The sequence below is a fragment of the Schistocerca nitens genome, chromosome 11 (genome assembly GCF_023898315.1).
Source record: "Schistocerca nitens isolate TAMUIC-IGC-003100 chromosome 11, iqSchNite1.1, whole genome shotgun sequence".
NCBI lineage: Eukaryota > Metazoa > Arthropoda > Insecta > Orthoptera > Acrididae > Schistocerca > Schistocerca nitens.
The window spans coordinates 171,069,641-171,091,114 of NC_064624.1; the positions used below are offsets into that span (position 1 = coordinate 171,069,641).

The 21,474-nt window shown below is 42.8% G+C and overlaps 1 protein-coding gene and 1 non-coding gene across 6 annotated transcripts in view; both read left to right on the forward strand.

Annotated features, from left to right (window-relative positions):
• Window positions 1-21,474, forward strand: part of LOC126213087 (serine/threonine-protein kinase OSR1) — a 587,751-nt gene that overhangs the window by 282,539 nt on the left and 283,738 nt on the right. The window lies entirely within an intron of this gene.
• Trnad-guc (transfer RNA aspartic acid (anticodon GUC)) lies at window positions 18,441-18,512 on the forward strand. Its single transcript has one exon. It is a non-coding gene; the product is annotated as a tRNA-Asp (tRNA).

Genomic DNA, 21,474 nt, shown 5'->3' on the forward strand with positions numbered 1-21,474 from the left:
GTCTCGTGTCATTTCGGATTCCTGAGCCGCGCTATTGCCGACCGATCGATCGATAATGCTTCCCTGTTCTCTAATTGTTTCGCTGTCTACACCATTGTTTGCAACCCGCTCCATTTCCCTATGCGCAATTACCAAATTACTACTTTTAACATTAGTTAATTCATTATTCTGCGGCGCTAACATATTGCTTTCGTCTTCACTGTCATTTCTCAATTTACTTTGGAGCCTAGTGTTACGTTTTTCACACGCCATTATTGTCACAGTATTTCACACGACAACACAGAAAAACTCAATTTGAAGAGCAAAAATAAGAGAACACATTAACATAACACTGAAAATAATATCTAGTTAATTGCAGCTGCGAAATACTTGGTGCAAATCTACATGCATGCCACAACTATTCTACTGTACAACAATGAAAAACTACAACTACAATGGAAATTCTCTCTACAATTACGCGCTAGCAATAAACAAAATCTACACTAATTACACAAACTACAAGAAAAAATCAGAAGATTCCAGTGAGGTATCCTAGGCTAAGGGTCGACATATGAAACGTCCCCTTTTAATAATTTTTACACGACTGTGCTTAACCTGACACACAATATTTTTTAGCGCAACGCAATCTGACTTTCAACACACAATATTTTGTTAGCGCAACGCAATCTGACTTTCAAAATTCTCTACAAGAGAATGGCCCTGACTAACATTAAACTATACCTTTCACAAAACACTTACCTCACAAAAATCTTCGCTGCTCAAGCTACTGCAATACAGCGAGCGCCACTACTGCCAGCTAAATAAAAGATTCAAACTATGGAAGGCACTAACTACTGATAGGGATAGTTAGGAAATGAAAGATATTAATAGAGAACAAACAATGTATTTACCTTAATAGTCATAATATATATAGCAGTTCATGACAAATTACAAAACTCCGCCATCTCTCTCCCCACATCCACCACTGCTGGCGGCTCACCTCCAACTGCGCAACGTTACGCGCTGTTCACAGCCAGCTGCCTAACACTACAATGGTTGAGTATTACAACAATGCAAAGCAGCCACAGACTGCACACGGCACAGCCGGTGATTTTCATACTGAGGTGGCGTTACCAATAAAAAAACCTAAACAGCCTACTTACAAAACTTCCGGATCAACTTCGGAACTCACGATTCGGTTTGACCTGGTGGAACTTTCACTGTTTTTGTAATAACGTTTTATCTCTCGGGTACGTTGCTCAGTTGTTATATTCTCCGGCCGGCCGGTGTGGCCGAGTGGTTCTAGGCGCTTCAGTCTGGAACCGCGCGACCACTAAGGTCGCAGGTTCGAATCCTGCCTCGGGCATGGATGTGTGTGATGTCCTTAGGTTAGTTAGGTGTAAGTAGTTCTAAGTTCTAGGGGATTGATGACATCAGAAGTTAAGTCCCATAGTGCTCAGTCATTTGAACCATTTGTTATATACTCCATGACGAAAATGGACATCAAACAGCAATGCTCGACACGCAAAAGATATTAGGCTACCAATGGCAAGGATCGCAGATAACACACTGCAAGTTGATAAAGAGAGAGTGAGAGGGAGAGATTGAGAAGGCGGTAAGGGATGTTCAAAAAGTCTCTTCGCAGTGCCGTATGATTAGATTAGATTAGATTAGATTAATACTAGTTCCATGGATCATGAATACGATATTTCGTAATGATGTGGAACGAGTCGAATTTTCCAATACATGACATAATTAGGTTAATTTAACAACATACTTAAGTTAATATAACAACTTTATTTTATTGTGTATTTTTGTTTTTCTTTATTTTTTATTTTTATTTTTTAATTTTTTTTTAAATATATATTTTTTTTCTTAATTTATATCTAAAAATTCCTCTATGGAGTAGAAGGAGTTGTCATTCAGAAATTCTTTTAATTTCTTCTTAAATACTTGTTGTTCGCCTGCCTGGGTTGCTTTCCTTCAAGTGGACTCTCCCAACATTCCACTGTTCCGTTTATCTCAGCCAGCGTCAGTAGTTTCGTTGGTGTGTGTCGTTACGTGGTGACGTGAACGTTTAAGTTTAGTTCCTTTGTTTCGTTTTTGTCACTGTTAAAATGCTGACCATCGAAGAACGTGTGTTTTTAGTCGAACAAGTGTTCATAGCTGGCGGTAAATACATAGTTTCAGTGGGTCACACATTTAATTCAGTTTTCCCGGAGACAACAGTCCCACATCGCGATACTGTGCGAGATTTGATTAACAAATTTCGAAGTACGGGTTCAGTGACAGATGCACCGAGAAGTGGTTGTCCTAGCGTTTTGTCTGAGGATAAACTACTCGATATTTCCGATAAAATGTCCACGAGTCCGAATAAGTCAGTCAGAAAACTCGACCAGGAAATCGGAACGGCCCACACAGCTGTAAGGAAAGAATTGTAACTTTTCCCATACAAAGTGACAGTCGTGCAAGAACTGAAAAATACTGATCATGGCAAAAGACCGCATTATTATAAATGGTTCAAAAATTTCGTTCAACAAAATGGAAAGGATGTTCATAATGAAACGTTTTTCACTGATGAGGCGTGTTTCATTTATCCGGGTACATGAAGTCGCAAAATTTTCGTATGTGGAGTACTGCAAATTTATTCTGTATTCATGAGGAACCACTTCATTCGGGGAAAATAGGGTTCAAATGGCTCTGAGCACTATGCGACTCAACTTCTGAAGTCATCAGTCGCCTAGAACTTAGAACTAATTAAACCTAACTAACCTAAGGACATCACACACATCCATGCCCGATGCAAGATTCGAACCTGCGACCGTAGCGGTCGCTCGGCTACAGACTGTAGCGCCTAGAACCGCACGGACACTCCGGCCGGCTGAAAATAGTGTTTTAGATTGGAATTTCTAGACGTCGGATTTTGCGTCCCATATTTTTCAACGAAACAATAAACGCACAACGATACTGCAGTGATATTTTGTACCCATTCATAGGAGAACTTGTGTTAAGTCAAATACTGAACGGTTATTTTCAACAAGATGGTGCAACCACGCATACAGCTCGTGTTTCAACGTCACTGCTTGCTGATGTTTTTGGTGATCGCATTACTTCACAGGGACTTTGGCCTCCACGATCGCCTGACCTAACACCACCTTAACTTTTTCTTCTGGGGTTCAGCGAAAGCAATTGTCTATAAAAACAGTCCAAAATCCATCGACGAAGTGAAAACTGCAATATCCACTTTCACTGCTTTTGTTACAGAAGAAATGTTACAGCTTGTGTTTGGAAACATGATTAGACGAATTAAATTGTGTATTTAACAACAGGTGGGGCACTTTCAACATTTAATGTGAAAATTTGTAAGTAAAATGAATATTGAATAAATTAATAACTTGTATTTCACTGCGTTTCATTTCGGTATATTCACTGCGACATACAGGACGCGCGGCTAACAAGCTATACGGCACTGCGGAGAGACGTTTTGAATACCCCGTTTATGCGTGCGTATGAAAACCCCTTCTCTCAAAAATAAAACTTCCCTCTCCTTCATACCTCCTCTGTGTTACCACAGATGAGGTGTCACTGATCTCATTTGTACACAGATTGCAGCACAAGCAAGGTGGCTCTGTGCTTCCACCGCCCTCAGGGGACGCTGCAGTTCTAATAAGTGGTCACCAACCTGCAATCTTCTCTATTTGCTGTCCCCCGCGCAGAAAACATCACATACGTCGTGAATCCGTTATGTTGGGGCTGTACGAAATTCTTGGCGAGAAACTGTTATTTTACAAATAATGAATTTTCCAATCACTTTGTTTATATGGGATGCCACTCCCATTTTATTACACTACTGGCCATTAAAACTGCTACACCACGAAGATGATGTGCTACGGACGCGAAATTTAACCGACAGGAAGAAGATGCTGTGATATGCAAATGATTAGCTTTCCAGAGCATTCACACAAGGTTGGCGCCGGTGGCGACACCTACAACGTGCTGACACGAGGAAAGTTCCCAACCGATTTCTCATACACAAACAGCAGTTGACCGGCGTTGCCTGGTGAAACGTTGTTGTGATGCCTCGTGTAAGGAGGAGAAATGCGTACCATCACGTTTCCGTCTTTGATAAAGGTCGGATTGTAGCCTATCGCGATTGCGGTTTCTCGTATCGCGACATTGCTACTCGCGTTGGTCGAGATCCAATGACTGGTAGCAGAATATGGAATCGGTAGTTTCAGGAGGGTAATACGGAACACCGTGCTGGATCCCAACGGCCTCGTATCACTAGCAGTCGAGATGACAGGCATCTTATCCGCACGACTGTAACGGATCGTGCAGCCACGTCTCGATCCCTGAGTCAACAGATGGGGACGTTTCCAAGACAACAACCATCTGCACGAACAGTTCGACGACGTTTGCAGCAGCCCGGACTATCAGCTCGGAGACCGTGGCTGCGGTTACCCTAGACGCTGCATCACAGACAGGAGCGCCTGCAATGGTGTAGTCGACGACGAACCTGGGTGCACGAATGGCAAAACGTCGTTTTTTCGGACGAATCCAGGTTCTGTTTACAGCATCATGATGGTCGCATCCGTTTTTGACGACATGGCGATGAACGCATATTGGAAGCGTGTATTCGTCGTCGCCATACTGGCGTATCACCCGGCGTGATGGTATGGGGTGCCATTGGTTACACGTCTCGGTCACCTCTTGTTCGCACTGACGGCACTTTGAACAGTGGACGTTACATTTCAGATACGTTACGACCCGTGGCTCTACCCTCCATTCGATCCCTGCGAAACTCTACATTTCAGGAGGATAATGGCCGACCGCATGTTGCAGGTCCTGTACGGGCCCTTGTGGATACAGAAAATGTTCGACTGCTGCCCTGGCCAGCACATTCTCCAGATCTCTCACCAACTGGAAAAGCCTGGTCAATGGTGGCCGAGCAACTGGCTCGTCACAATACGCCAGTCACTACTCTCGATGAACTGTGGTATCGTGTTGAAGCTGCACGGGCAGCTGTACCTGTACACGCCATCCAAGCTCTGTTTGACTCAATGCCCAGGCGTATCAAGGCCGTTCTGGGTACTGATTTCTCAGGATCTATGCTCCCAAATTGCGAGAAAATGTAATCACATGTCAAGTCTAGTATAATATACACTCCTGGAAATTGAAATAAGAACACCGTGAATTCATTGTCCCAGGAAGGGGAAACTTTATTGACACATTCCTGGGGTCAGATACATCACATGATCACACTGACAGAACCACAGGCACATAGACACAGGCAACAGAGCATGCACAATGTCGGCACTAGTACAGTGTATATCCACCTTTCGCAGCAATGCAGGCTGCTATTCTCCCATGGAGACGATCGTAGAGATGCTGGATGTAGTCCTGTGGAACGGCTTGCCATGCCATTTCCACCTGGCGCCTCAGTTGGATCAGCGTTCGTGCTGGACGTGCAGACCGCGTGAGACGACGCTTCATCCAGTCCCAAACATGCTCAATGGGGGACAGATCCGGAGATCTTGCTGGCCAGGGTAGTTGACTTACACCTTCTAGAGCACGTTGGGTGGCACGGGATACATGCGGACGTGCATTGTCCTGTTGGAACAGCAAGTTCCCTTGCCGGTCTAGGAATGGTAGAACGATGGGTTCGATGACGGTTTGGATGTACCGTGCACTATTCAGTGTCCCCTCGACGATCACCAGTGGTGTACGGCCAGTGTAGGAGATCGCTCCCCACACCATGATGCCGGGTGTTGGCCCTGTGTGCCTCGGTCGTATGCAGTCCTGATTGTGGCGCTCACCTGCACGGCGCCAAACACGCATACGACCATCATTGGCACCGAGGCAGAAGCGACTCTCATCGCTGAAGACGACACGTCTCCATTCGTCCCTCCATTCACGCCTGTCGCGACACCACTGGAGGCGGGCTGCACGATGTTGGGGCGTGAGCGGAAGACGGCCTAACGGTGTGCGGGACCGTAGCCCAGCTTCACGGAGACGGTTGCGAATGGTCCTCGCCGATACCCCAGGAGCAACAGTGTCCCTAATTTGCTGGGAAGTGGCGGTGCGGTCCCCTACGGCACTGCGTAGGATCCTACGGTCTTGGCGTGCATCCGTGCGTCGCTGCGGTCCGGTCCCAGGTCGACGGGCACGCGCACCTTCCGCCGACCACTGGCGACAACATCGATGTACTGTGGAGACCTCACGCCCCACGTGTTGAGCAATTCGGCGGTACGTCCACCCGGCCTCCCGCATGCCCACTATACGCCCTCGCTCAAAGTCCGTCAACTGCACATACGGTTCACGTCCACGCTGTCGCGGCATGCTACCAGTGTTAAAGACTGCGATGGAGCTCCGTATGCCACGGCAAACTGGCTGACACTGACGGCGGCGGTGCACAAATGCTGCGCAGCTAGCGCCATTCGACGGCCAACACCGCGGTTCCTGGTGTGTCCGCTGTGCCGTGCGTGTGATCATTGCTTGTACAGCCCTCTGGCAGTGTCCGGAGCAAGTATGGTGGGTCTGACACACCGGTGTCAATGTGTTCTTTTTTCCATTTCCAGGAGTGTATTTGTCCAATGAATACCCGTTTGTCATCTGCATTTCTTCTTGGTGTAGCAATTTTAATGGCCAGTAGTGTACATATACACCCAATTCGTGAAGACTCGCTTCGCTATCTACTTCCTGTGTGCTTCGCTGTCTTGTCGGGGTGGGTACGTTTGCACATTTTCCGCGTTATGATAACCGTCCAAGTGGCAAATCGTGAAGATAAGTTGAAGCTGTGAACGAAGGCGAGCGGAAGGAAGCGCACGCTGCGACTACGCCGCCGGTTTGACGGCTTCCTGGAAGGCGTGGTACGGCAGATAAGGACAGCGGCCGGGGTTTCGAGGAAGCAGTCTTTTCCCGGCGCTCGGTGGCTACCTGCAGGCTGTAATTAAGCAGCCGTGATGGAGAGAGCTCCTGCTGCGACAGCACTGCCGAGGTGCGGCCGGCAGACTCCACGGATAAGCCGGGGTCGCCCTCGGCTCCCCGGCGTGGGCGGCCATTACCGCTGATTGCGACGGTCCACGCGCCAAGTCTGCCGCGCAGCGCATGAATACACTGCAGAGCCGAAGAAACTGCCACCTACGTCTACGTGCTTACTCTGCTATTCACAATAAAGTGCCTGGCACAGTGTAGTGTAACGACGTTTAGATTTGTTATAAATTATTTTCTTTCGACATATGACCATGTGTAGACTTCGTCACCTACGTCAGTTACAACCCACTTCAAAATTATTTATATTCTTTTTAAATTGTCTCAGAATGGTTCTTGAACGAAACTGTAAAACATCATTTGAGTCGTATGCGCAGAATTACGTCACTCGGGCCAATTGGTTTGCGTAAACTTTTTCAATTTTAGATGTCGTTTGTTTCTCCTCAGAAATTATATTGATACACGTTATCTGATTTAATCGATATTAGGACCACATTGAATAAACTTTTTGAGATTCAAAGTCGCGAGGAACGCTGTCAAAATTCAATAATCTTGTCAAATATATTATTAATTCATTCACATAATTCTTCATAAATAAATCCTCGGAACACACTATTCCACTCCGTAATTGAAAACGGAAACCACGTGTGTGCGTGTACCTCATCCCTCATGGTAATGTACATGTGCGTCAGTGAAAAAGACCAATAAAAAGGTGTTAGCATGTGGACGTAATGTGCTGTTCCAGTCTCTTCTATACCTAAGATCCATCACCGTTCCCTTTGGATCCCTACGTAATACGGTGCTCTCCGATACACACGGTCGAACAGCGGAGGAGTGGTACTCAAGCGTCAACTTTGGGTCACAATATCTCCGGATGTAATTACCATTTTACAATGCAAAAACGGCACTGATTACGTATTTGTTTATAGGTTCAGACGTGCTAACAAAACTGACGTGGTTCCATTTAAAAAAACGTAGGTTTGTGTTAAAAAACATACTTCCGTGCATTTTTGTATGGTTTGTATTAACCAATTACACTAGCCCCTCTCCTCATGTTCGGTCTGTGGAATCGATTCGTCAGTATTTGATGTGGTTTACGAATCCAGCGGTAACGTTAGGTGACTCACCCTGTATATAGGCCGGTTGCACACACGGCGGATTTTTCCTCAGCGGTCAATTGACCGTCGCCGCCGTTCCCGCAGTGGTGCACAGGAGTAAGTCAGAGGTTGCACATTAAGCGGAAGAAAAAACAAAGCGGTAAATCTGACGTCGGCGGTAGCTGTGTGACCGCCGGCTGCCACTGGCGCCGACGCTAACTCTACCGCCACGGCGAAAGTAGTGGAGCACTTGGCCAAATGCACGCTTACACACGTAGCGGTTTTTCTACCGTCGACAGCGGTTTTGTACAGTGTGAATAGAGTCGAGTCGTGATGTTCACAGTTGTTAACTGGTCTCTTCTTTCAGACATGAGTAATCTAGACACAGATAATGAATTCGTCGACTACGATGGACATCAATTTCTAATACTATATTCTGTACTAATGTGCGTTTGTTTATTCTAAGTTTTGGTAATGTAGATATTTTGTATCTTTCTTCGGAATTTTATCATTAAATACCGTTACTTTAAAACTAGTTTGAAAATGATTATCCCAAACTTACCTCAGTGTTATTGTCAGCATTTCTACAGGCTGAATACAATTCCTCATTTTGGTATTTTTCCGCTGAATAGTATCTTTCAACCGCCCGTGGAGCCTGTCAAAGGTAGACACCGACATTCTGAAATAATTGAAAAATTTCGTGCCATCCTGCCTCAACTCTTCAAACAACGTGCAGAAAGCTCCAGCCTCCCTTCTTCTTTCATTAATTGGATGCACCCAAATTAATCGATTATTTCTTCTCCTTTTCATTCGTCGACGTAATAACAATAAACTTATAATTCGCACTCCGTTCATTTCAGACGACACCACGTGCTTAAAAGCAACAAATACTTCAAATAAAGTCGTAAACTTGTGTCAACTGGTTTGATCGTGAACGAGCACTGCCAGTAAAAAACTGCCTGTCTCGTTTAGGCCGGTATTACACTATCAAATTTCTTTGTCAAAGATTTGATCAAAGATGTGATCAAATATTCCGTCAAATATATTTGACAAAGATCTCTGACGTAGTGCTAGAAGCTACACTGTCATCAAATTTTTCGTCAAAGTTCAATATGGCTGACAACAACTTGTTATTAACCGCAGCAGTTCCACGTACCGCAATTGCATTGTGTGCACATGCGGAAAAGAAGTGGGGGAAAAAAAGAAACCATACATACGAGGTTGACACTCTTAAATTCCTGGGATTACAACTTGATAATAAATTCAGTTGGGAGGAGTACACCACAGAACTGCAGAAACGCCTTAACAAATGTGTATTTGCAATTCGAGTGTTAGCAGACATAGGCGACATAAAAATGAAAAAGCTTGCATACTTTGCCCGCTTTCATTCCATAATGTCATATAGTACAATATTTTGGGGTAAATCTTCAAGTCAAACAAAAGTTTTCAGAGTCCGAAAGCGTGTAATACGTATTATTTGTGGAGTAAATTCACGGACGTCCTGCAGAAACCTCTTCAAAGAACTGGGTATACTAAACACTGCCTCTCAGTATATTTACACCTTAATGAAATTTGTCCTAAATAATATATCTCTTTTTCCAACAAACAACTCAGTTCATACATAAAATACCAGGAACAAAAATGATCTGCACAAGGACTTAAAAGCACTTACTTTGGTTCAAAAAGTGGTCCACTACTGCCCGCATCTCGTGGTTGTGCGGTAGCGTTCTCGCTTCCCACGCACGGGTTCCCGGGTTCGATTCCCGGCGGGGTCAGGGGTTTTCTCTGCGTCGTGATGGCTGGGTGTTGTGTGATGTCCTTAGGTTAGTTAGGTTTAAGTAGTTCTAAGTTCTTGGGGACTGATGACCATAGATGTTAAGTCCCATAGTGCTCAGAGCCATTTGAACCATTTTTTTTGGGTCCACTACTCAGGAACACTCAGCTTCAATAATTTGCCAGCACACATAAAAAGTTTATTTACAAATAAAGATCAGTTTAAAAGGAGCCTGAAAGACTTACTAGTGGCCAACTCCTGCTACTCCATTGACGAAATTTTTAATAGAAACATATGATGTATTGTATTTATTCATACTATTAGTATTGTTATTTCAGATATGTTTCACATCCACGAGGATCTCCTCAGCACAGATCTATCGAACGAAAAACTAATCTAATCTGGATGAAGCCATGGGTTTTACGACGACACGATAAAAGCATTGAACAAAACTTGCTACGTGAGCTTACAGTGGAAGACGTCAAGACGTACATCAGTTACTTAAGAATGGATTAGCATACATTTCTGTATGTGCTCATTGAGGTGTATCCTCATATCACAAAGCATAATATTCACTTAAGAACTGCTGCATCTGCAGAAGACAGGCTCACTGTAACACTCCGATTCCTTGCTACAGGAGAGGGTTAGTTAGGTTAGGTTAGGTTAGGTTAGGTTAGGTCAGCTCTCCAATCTTCTTAATCTGTTTTTGTATTCAGGTGCCTCACGTTGTAAAGCGCCTCATCAGCTTCACACATCTCTATTAATTTTGTAGTTGTCGGCACACACCAATTGTATTTACCGGCAATGTTTATAAAAACACTACAGACGACAGAACGCTGCAGCGATGCTAGCGCTCCATGTGGTAACATGTCACATTGCAGTGAACAGAAGACAAGCGACTTCTTTGATCAGATCTACAGCGAGGCCTTAGATTTGATCAAATATTGGACGACATTTGACAAAGTTCCTATTACACCATCAAAAATCTTTGACAAAGATTTTTGACAAAGATATGTGACAAAGAAATTTGATACTGTAATACCGGCCTTAGATGCCCAAGCGGACCGCAAAGCGAATAGCCTGCAACACGTGACCAGCCGACGACGGAGATTTTACCGCCGTGTGTGTAGACGCTAGAGTTCTGCGAGCGGCGACGGTCAACTGACCGCGGCGGAAAAAATCCGCCGTGTGTGCAACCGCCCATACTGTGCTACACGCGCACATTGGCTGAGCGGTAACACGGGACAACAGCTTCAGCGGCGCATTTAACTACGCAGCAAAAAAGGCAACCAGCTGGTCCGACTGCCCTGCATGGTCTGGGCAGTTGCGGTTCACACGTAAAAAGAGACGATGCGAGAAACAATATAGTTTCGAATGTCATTTAATTTTTAAAGAGAGTGAAATAATATTCGGAAAAACTCCTGCACTACCTCACGCTTCTTATGTGACCAGACAGAAAGCGCAAAATTCTCTAGTCCTCACCTAACATAGTACTGTAATTACAAACAAGATTGGTGAAAATTCCTAACTTAAACACAGGGGGAAGTGGCAACAAAACGACTATTCACGTTGCTGTGTAGAATATATGAGTCTGGCGACATACCATCTGACTTTCGGAAAAGCATCATTCACACTATTCCGAAGACGGCAAGAGCTGACAAGTGCGAGAATTAACGCACAATCAGCTTAGCAGCTCATGCATCGAAGCTGCTTACAAGAATAATATACGACTAATAATGGAAGCAAGGCTAAAGAAAAATCAAGACACTTTCATAGGATTTGTCGACCTGGAAAAAGTGTTCGACAACATAAAATGGTGCGAGCTGTTCGAGATTTTGGAAAAAGTAGGGGTAAGCTATAGGGAGAGACGGGTCATATACAATATGTACAACGACCAAAAGGGAATAATAAGAGTGGACGATCAAGAACGAAGTGCTCGTATTAAGAAGGGTGTAAGACAAGGCTGTAGCCTTTCGCCCCTACTCTTTAATCTGTACATCGAGGAAGCAATGATGGAAATAAAAGAAAGGTTCAGGAGTGGAATTAAAATACAAGGTGAAAGGAGATCATTGATACGATTCGCTGATGACATTGCTATCCTGAGTGAAAGTGAAGAAGAATTAAATGATCTACTGAACGGAATGAACAGTCTAATGAGTACACAGTATGGTTTGAGAGTAAATCGGAGAAAGACGAAGGTAATGAGAAGTAGTAGAAATGAGAACAGCGAGAAACTTAACATCAGGATTGATGGTCACGAAGTCAATGAAGTTAAGGAATTCTGCTACCTAAGCAGTAAAATAACCAATGACGGACGGGGCAAGGAGGACATCAAAAGCAGACTCGCTATGGCAAAAAAGGCATTTCTGGCCAAGAGAAGTCTACTAATATCAAATACCGGCCTTAATTTGAGGAAGAAATTTCTGAGGATGTACGTCTGGAGTACAGCATTGTATGGTAGTGAAACATGGACTGTGGGAAAACCAGAACAGAAGAGAATCGAAGCATTTGAGATGTGGTGCTATAGACGAATGTTGAAAATTAGGTGGACTGATAAGGTAAGGAATGAGGAGGTTCTACGCAAAATCGGAGAGGAAAGGAATGTGTGCAAAACACTGATAAGGAGAAGGGACAGGATGATAGGACATCTGCTAAGACATGAGGGAATGACTTCCATGGTACTAGAGGGAGCTGTAGAGGGCAAAAACTGTAGAGGAAGACAGAGACTGGAATACGTCAAGCAAATAATTGAGGACGTAGCTGGCAAGCGCTACTCTGAGATGAAGAGGTTAGCACAGGAAAGGAATTCGTGGCGGGCCGCATCAAACCAGTCGGTAGACTGATGACCAAAAAAGAAATGTATCTGAGGGAGCTATGTGTGGCTCAACAGCGTATTTCAGGGATTTCACCGTATTGTTGAATACTGACGCCACTGAAGGTATTAATTACAGTCAGTCGTCTGGTAATCTCTTAGGTTCAAAATGGTTCAAATGGCTCTGAGCACTATGCGACTTAACTTCTGAGGTCATCAGTCGCCTCGAACTTAGAACTAATTAAACCTAACTAACCTAAGGACATCACACACATCCATGCCCGAGGCAGGATTCGAACCTGCGACCGTAGCGGTCACGCGGTTCCAGACTTTTTTTTTTTAATCTCATTTTGTTCGCTTTTGTTCGTTGCATCTGCTCGGGGCGGTCGTCGTAAGACATCCATTTATGTTCGTTGTTGTTCGATTGACTCAGTTTTTTTATTACAGAGGGCACATAACCCTCTGACCGAACACGCTGAGCTACCGGGCCGGCTAAGACTGAAGCACCTTTAACCGCACGGCCACACCGGCCGGTAATCTCTTAGGTCCTTCCTTATCTGAATCCTACAAATACGTTTCAGTTCTGGAACTGTCATCTACTACGTTGACAAGGAGTCGATAAACAACAGAGTCCACGAAACCGTCCCATTTTCCCCGCTTCTTTTGTCACATGCCGTTCTATGACCCGCCAGCGTTCTGCAGTGACGTGTGAGAAAGCTGCGTGCGTTGGTTCCGGTACATCCGGCAGCTTAACAGTCACGTTATTTCTCGCGCCAAATTCCGGAACGTGGTTCTAGATCAGTTCTGTTGGATTTATATATAATCGTATGGTGTGCTCAATGCTGTGAAAATAATTGTTTGTCATGTTTATACGACACTTTATCACTCTGCTTCGTGTGAGACTACATCTGTGGTATGAAACAATGGACAAAGCCAATTTTTTTTCATTTTCGTCCTAAAAAATTAAACTGTTATGTTTTCTTAATTTGTTGTTGTTGTTGTCGTCTTCAGTCCAGAGACTCGTTTGACGCAGCTCTCCATGCTACTCTATCCTGTGCAAGCTTCTTCATCTCCCACTACCTACTGCAACCTACATCCTTCTGAATCTGCTTAGTGTATTCATCTCTTGGTCTCCCTCTACGATTTTTACCCTCCATGCTGCCCTTCAATACTAAATTGGTCATCCCTTGATGCCTCAGAACATGTCCTACCTACCGATCCCTTCTTCTAGTCAAGTTGTGCCACAAACTCCTCTTCTCCCCAATTCAATACCTCCTCATTAGTTATGTGATCTACCCATCTAATCTTCAGCATTCTTCTGTAGCACCACATTTACAAAGCTTCTATTCTCTTCTTGTCCAAAGTATTTATCGTCCATGATTCACTTCCATCTTAGAGGAAGCTTTTGACAATATTGCCTGGAATACTCTCTTTCAAATTCTGAAGGTGGCAGGGGTCAAATACAGGGAGTGAAAGACTATTTACAATTTGTACAGAAACCAGACGGCAGTTATAAGAGGCGAGGGACATGAAAGGGAAGCAGTGGTTGGGAAGGGAGTGAGCCTTCCTGTTATTCAATCTGTATATTGAGCAAGCAGTAAAGGAAAGAAAAGGAAAATTCGGAGTAGGTCTTAAAATCCATGGAGAAGAAATAAAAACTTTGAGTTTTGCCGATGACATTACAATTCTGTCAGAGACAGCAAAGGACTTGGAAGAGCATGTGAATGGAATGGACAGTGTCTTGATAGGAGGATATAAGATGAACATCAACAAAAGCAAAATGAGGATAATGGAATGTAGTCGAATTAAATCGGGTGATGCTGAGGGAATTAGATTAGGAAATGAGACACTTAAAGTAGTAAAGGAGTTTTGCTATTTGGGGAGCAAAATAACTGATGATAGTCGAAGTAGAGAGGATATAAAATGTAGACTGGCAATGGCAAGGAAAGCGTTTCTGAAGAAGAGAAATTTGTTAACATCGAGTATAGATTTAAGTGTCAGGAAGACGTTTCTGAAAGTATTTCTATGGAGTGTAGCCATGTATGGAAGTGAAACATGGACGATAAATGCTGCAGAAGAGTGCTGAAGATTAGATGGGTAGATCACATAACTAATGAGGAGGTATTGAATAGAAATGGGGAGAACAGGAGTTTGTGGCACAACTTAGCTAGAAGAAGGGATCGGTTGGTAGGACATGTTCTGAGGCATCAAGCGATCACCAGTTTAATTGTGAAATCTTATGGCACTTCACCAATTTAGTACTGGAGAGCAGCGTGGAGGGTCAAAAACGTAGAGGGAGATCAAGAGATGAATACACTAAGCAGATTCAGAAGGATGTAGGTTGCAGTACGTAGTGGGAGATGAAGAAGCTTGCACAGGATAGAGTAGCATGGAGAGCTGCGTCAAACGAGTCTCTGGACTGAAGACCACAACAACAAAAACAGATTCAAGATACATGGAATCAAAATATTGAATAAAAGAAAACTTGGTCCGTCCACTGTTCGCTGCTGTTCTCGAAGAGTGAGAAGTGGTTGAAAATATTACAAAAGTTGTATACTACGTAAAATCACCGGCGTTCTCCTATTGATTCTAGTTTTTTGAAACTCTGCACGAAAATCATGTTGTAATGGGGGATGATACCACTATTTGAGTATTACGAACAATCAGTGCGAAGAGTTGAAATGTGACGTTGAAGAACTCTGTATTATGTGTTAATTTGTTTGTTTTTAAGGGCTACAAGCAGACAAAAGCGCGTTAGGTAGACAGAGACAGCATGTCAGCTACTTTCTAGTTTTATTGCATGCAGTGAATGAACACGTGTTACATTATTTTAGTTTATTACTGTTAGCACCATCTCCTTCCTCTTTTATTATTTGATAGAAACGGCAGGCAAATCTTTAATTTGTTGAAACAAATCAAGAAGTGTAATTGCGTAGGCTTCCGCGGCCAGAGTCAGTCGACATAAAAGTTTACTGGGGGGGGGGGGGGGTTGGGTTGTTTGGGGGAGACCAGACAGCGATGTCATCGGTCTCATGGGATAAGGGAAGGAAGGGAAGGAAGTCGGCCGTGCCCTTTGAAAGGAACCATCCCGGAATTCGCCTGGAGCGATTTAGGGAAATCACGGGAAACCTAAATCAGGATGGCCGGACGCGGGATTGAACCGTCATCCTCCCGGATGCGAGTCCAGTGTCTAAGTTTTCTGGATATGGTACCGCGTCATAATGTATAAAAGTATAGACCCAGAAGAAGGCCGCTGCAACCGTGGCCGAAACGTTGTTTTTTATTTTTTTTATTTCTCCAGCAGCAGTAGTTTTATACATTATGACGCGATACCGTTCCTAGAAAACTTTTATGTCGAAATCAAGGAGTGTATGTCACTGCTACGCCATTTCTTAAAAATATTTCCAGACTAGGTTTGGTGCCATTCTGCAGTACAATGTCCGGCAAACTCAGCGAGAAACCCACGTACAGAACAGATGGCGGTAAGTCTCGTGTTATCGTACGTCACGCCCATAGAGTAAATATCTCTAGAGTGAGCATTCACATGCGCAGAACAGATTTTGTGTTTTCAACATACATTGGTCACGTGTTCTCGGGACGTCGTGTGTTTGTCCGTATAGCGTCCTGTATATTTAGAATGCCACTACATCCCCAGTACAGATGGATTCTTTTGGTGCGTCTCGTGGATTATTTATTTACATTGGGCAGACATTTTAACAGAATCCGTTTGATACCGGGAATAAACCAGCTACGTAACTTTTAAGGACAAGTGATATTGCATTCTGCTTCTTTGCGATAGGTGTCACTGTGCAGATGCACTCGATTTTTGGTAGTTTTCGGTATGATACGGCACTTTATAGTATTACAGAGCCTTTTGCAGTGATAGTCTTGAAAAACGACTTGACAGTACGCTAGTACTTTTGCAAGTGTCCGAAAAACACCGAATTTGCCACACATTAGCGATTATATCCCTGCTAATTCGTCCTTTTTTCTGCTATTTCTGCGTATTTATTTTCTCGTTTTTGCGACCTAAAGCACAATTTTTCCTACTGGTGACACTTTGAAGTATTTATTTAACGCATTTTACGTACTTGCTCCCAGTTTATTAAATAAATACTAGACTGAGTAAGAAGGGGGGAAAAAAGGCGATCGGAGAATAAATGTACTGTAAAGCAAATACAGTTGGTCATGTAACAGTCAACTCATATAACACCATTAAGGGAAGTGGAAAGTGACACAAATCAAAGAATTTGGGGACATGTTTACTAATATTTACGCTTCTTAATCAAATGGTGAGGAAAATAAATTGAAGGTAAAATACACCAAAGAAGATGAATGTGTACTTTGATTAGCTACCTTCAGCCACACACATCCAAATTTTTCTCTGTCTAAACATTCCTCTTCAAAGTGTTTTGAACATACCTTGGAATATTTTGTGGGGCCAAAATTACTCCTCCTTATTTTCGGGAGCCACCTCTTTACTCGTTGTTCATCCTTCGGGAAACTAAAATATAAATCACACATAATCATTCTCCGTGTCCTAGACACACTTAACATGGTCTCCTACTGTAACCTTATAGTAAACAAAAAGGTTTGGGCACACATATTATACGAAGACAATTACAAACTCCCACTCTATTGAATTTATCTGTCTCCCGTCCTTCAAATCTATATACATAATCGACAAGTCACTGATAAATGCATGGAACAACTAACCATTCCCTTTCCTGTTCACTAGCAAATTTACAAGAGGAAGCAATTTTTTGTAAGCTTTTGTACGAGCCGTAATATCTATTATATAGTTATAAAATCGTAGAAAAGTAGGTCTACAGAATCAAGTCTTAATTATAATACGTCTCGAAAGTTTTAAACATATACAGTGTCTCTTACTAATACGATACCTATAATTAGAGCTACATGGTATGTACCCATAAAAAGTTACTACCCCTCCTTTCACATATTTGTCTTTGCATCCGTAGCAACAACAGTAATTCATCATCGCTATTACACTATCAACAAACGGTGAAACACAAAAAAAAACTCTTGATATTATAAACTTCAAACTCTGCGTAAAGCACACACGCACAGCGAAGTCCCGAAAACACGTGTCAATCCTGGTTTAATGTTGACAACATGCGCAGAACGCAATGCTCACTCCAGAGCTATTTACTCTATGGTCACGCCACATGATGACAGGGGCATTATTGTCGTCACAGACTGTGTTGTCGCAGCATGCCATCTGTTTGTTGCTCCTTTCTGTCGGAATTGTTATTAAAATAGCGCAGATCTCTTTTCCTATTTTCTATAATATCGCAATATTTCGAACCGATGCATATTGTAAGAAAAATTTTAGAAATGTTGTTATGGCTAAATGATATTTTTTTGTGCTCTGCTATTAGTAAAGTACAAAAAACAGCTGTTGTAATCCAGACCAAACAAATACCAATAAATATCGGTTATTCAGAACTAAAATGCTGGTATTGGCTTTAATCGGTGGGTTCTTCCCATCCTTATATTGTACAAGATTGTATGTGCGAATATCCACAGAGGTGCATTGCCGCATCAGCTCGCAAAAGTTCCGAGAGCGTGCCTTCGTCTTATTAATGACGAATAAGCGCTGACGAATAACCCTTGCCGCGCTGCCCCACAAACATATCTGTGCGCGAGTGAGTCAAAGATTCCGCATTTGTGGCAGCCGGTTGTTACACTGACGAATATCAATGGTTATCGTCTTATCACTAGTCATATTGTATTTTTATATATAACTGAGAGCACTGTAAATAGCGCATCCTCGGTAGTATAGTGGTCAGTATCCCCGCCTGTCACGCGGGAGACCGGGGTTCGATTCCCCGCCGGGGAGATGCGATTTTTATACCGCAAGACTTCCCTGGTATTACGGGAATGACACGATTGCTGCACAATCTTAAGTGGATGCGGCTTTTTTCCACTTAAATTGTTGTTTGTTTAACATTTTATTGGTCTGGCAAGCTTCGGATTTTAAGTCATCGTCCAATGTTTTTAGCTCTAAGCAAAAGCATACCACATTACAGCTGTTACCATAACACGGGAAGAACTGCGAAATTATTGTAATATACGAAACTGAAGAGCTAAAACTTTTTTAAACAAAAAATCAGTATTGGATTTTTCACTGAAGACCGTGTATTAACTCTATTGTAATAACTATACAAGGGTGAGACAGTAGGAAAGCTACAGGCTTTGATAGGTGATAGTATTAGTGATTCTGAGCAAAAAAAAATTCATGTGGACGTATGACCTATTCCGAATGGTTTCCGAGATAGAACACATTTTATATCACTTTTATACGTTTTTCTTGAATAACTCGACAACCGCAACCACCAGCGAAAACGTGTCGCAGTACAAAATTAAACTATATTAAATTTCCTGCAAAAAAGGTCCTATTCATTTTTTTTTCTCTAGAACCAATGGGGTGTGCGAAGAGAGAGCGAGAATGTCGTAAAACTCGCTCGACGCGCATGCGCTTACGTAGATTTCGTAGGACAATTTGAGGTAGCGTATCGACGTACCAAGTTGAACAGTTTGATACGGGACACTTGTGGTCTGTCAAGTCAGGAAACTACCTCAAATTGGCCTGTTCTAGTGATTTTTGTTCGAGCTATTTTTCGGCTTATTGGGCCATCTTCAGCAAACAATTGAAGATAGCCTAATAATCCGATAACTAGTTCGAAACAAACAAAAATCAGTAGAACGAAAACTGTGTACCTGCTACTTAACTGTAAATATTAAACTGTTCTACCAAGAAGTAACTGTAGAATCCATAAATAACATTGTAGTGCATTAACAGCGATCAACGTTTTTCTTAATCATACTTTAGCTATCTAACTTTTATTTCAAAAATCATGTACAGTCGTAGTCTCTGTACTCACTACTTTTGCATCTTCCGAAAGACGAAAACCGAATTTCATAAACCGTTTGTAGTTGTCGTTCTTACATGGTAAGGTCCGAAGCTGATTTTTGTAACCCAGTTAAATATTGAGCCTGGGAAACACGTGTTCCTGTTTCTGATATAGTCAGCACATTTGCTGTATCTCTTCACTTAAATATTAAAGCAGACAGTTTCATTCTCAGTGTAATATTTGTGCATCTCCTTCGTTGCACAGTAAGGTCACTCCGTCCGTATTAGGGGAATATTTTGAAAACAAGACATAATTTGATTCCCAAACACGTTTCAGAAACGGTTGTATGTTTACTTGGTAGCGAAGAGCTATTGCAGAAGTAAAAAACTGGCAACCATATGCGGATTTTCATAATCGATTTTGGAGTGTTTACATGACAACCATAAGTGGTATTGGTAAATCGGTTCTCGAAATCCGGTTTTGGGAGCGCATGTAAACATAGTGACTGTTGTGCTCTGATTGTCACGCTTTTGATTTATTAGTGTGAAAATGGCTTCCGCTTCTTCCAGCACATAGGTGGAACGATGTTAAAAAGTGGCAACAAACAGATTGTTTTTCGCAAGTCTACAGAAAAAAATCGGTTTGGAAGTTATCCATTAGTTACGAAATCTAAGGCGAATTTGTAAATGAGGTGCGTAGTTGAATTGGGGCGTTGTAGAACTGTAATTCGGGGTAGTCCAAAGATCACTGGCTCAAATCTTACTTCGATTTTCTGTTTTTCGTTCAATTTGAAATACCTACATATTTTAAATATAAAAGCCTTCAAATATATGGTAATTAAGACATATTTAATGATTTTTTCTATGAAAAATGCATGTATTCTTTTTTCTAATGACATATTACTAATGACAGATTACATAAAAAGTTCAAGTTTTCATCGCAAAAATAAATTCTTAATTATCCAAGATCGTATAAATTAAGAAGACATAGCAAATTAAATTTTAGAACAAAAACAAAAAATATCAAATATCATTAACTTCGATTATGACCGTTGTTTTATATCACAGACGTGGTATCACATGAGCCAGAGTGATAACCGTCGTGGAAACATGGAGCACACTAATTTTCACAGCATTGAGCGCACGGTGCAATTGGTGCATATTTACATTTGCCACCGCACCGCTGCAATATCAAATGGTTCAAATGGCTCTGAGCACTATGGGACTGCTGAGGTCATCAGTCCCCTAGAACTTAGAACTAATTAAGCCTAACTATCCTAAGGACATCACACACATTCCATGCCCGAGGCAGGATTCGAACCTGCGACCGTAGCGGTCGCGCGGTTCCAGACTGTAACGCCTAGAACCTCTCGGCCACACCGTCCGGCCACTGCAATATCACCCAAATACTACTGATGTAGGGCCAAGTTAAGGGATTTGTCGCGAGAAATGAGAATACATTTAACCCGCCTGGCGTACTGGAACTAACGAACGCAGCTTCGCCACACGTTAGTGGCTAACCCTGGCGGGACACGGAACGGCAGGTCGTAAAAGAAGAGGAGAAAATGTGGCACTTCGATAGCTCCCTGGATTCTGTTGTTGGTCGACTCTTCATCAACGTAGCAGATGGCAGTTCCAGCACTGAACTGTATTTCTCGGATTCATATAGAGTTCAACCTTTAGACGCTTCAATACATAACTACAGGGCTATTATAAATGGCTGAAATGGCTCTGAGCACTATGGGACTTAACTTCTAAGGTCATCAGTCCCCTAGAACTTAGAACTACTTAAACCTAACTATCCTAAGGACATCACACACATCCATGCCCGAGGCAGGATTCGAACCTGCGACCGTAGCGGTCGCGTGGTTCCAGACTGTAACGCCTAGAACCTCTCGGCCACACCGTCCGGCCACTGCAATATCACCCAAATACTACTGATGTAGGG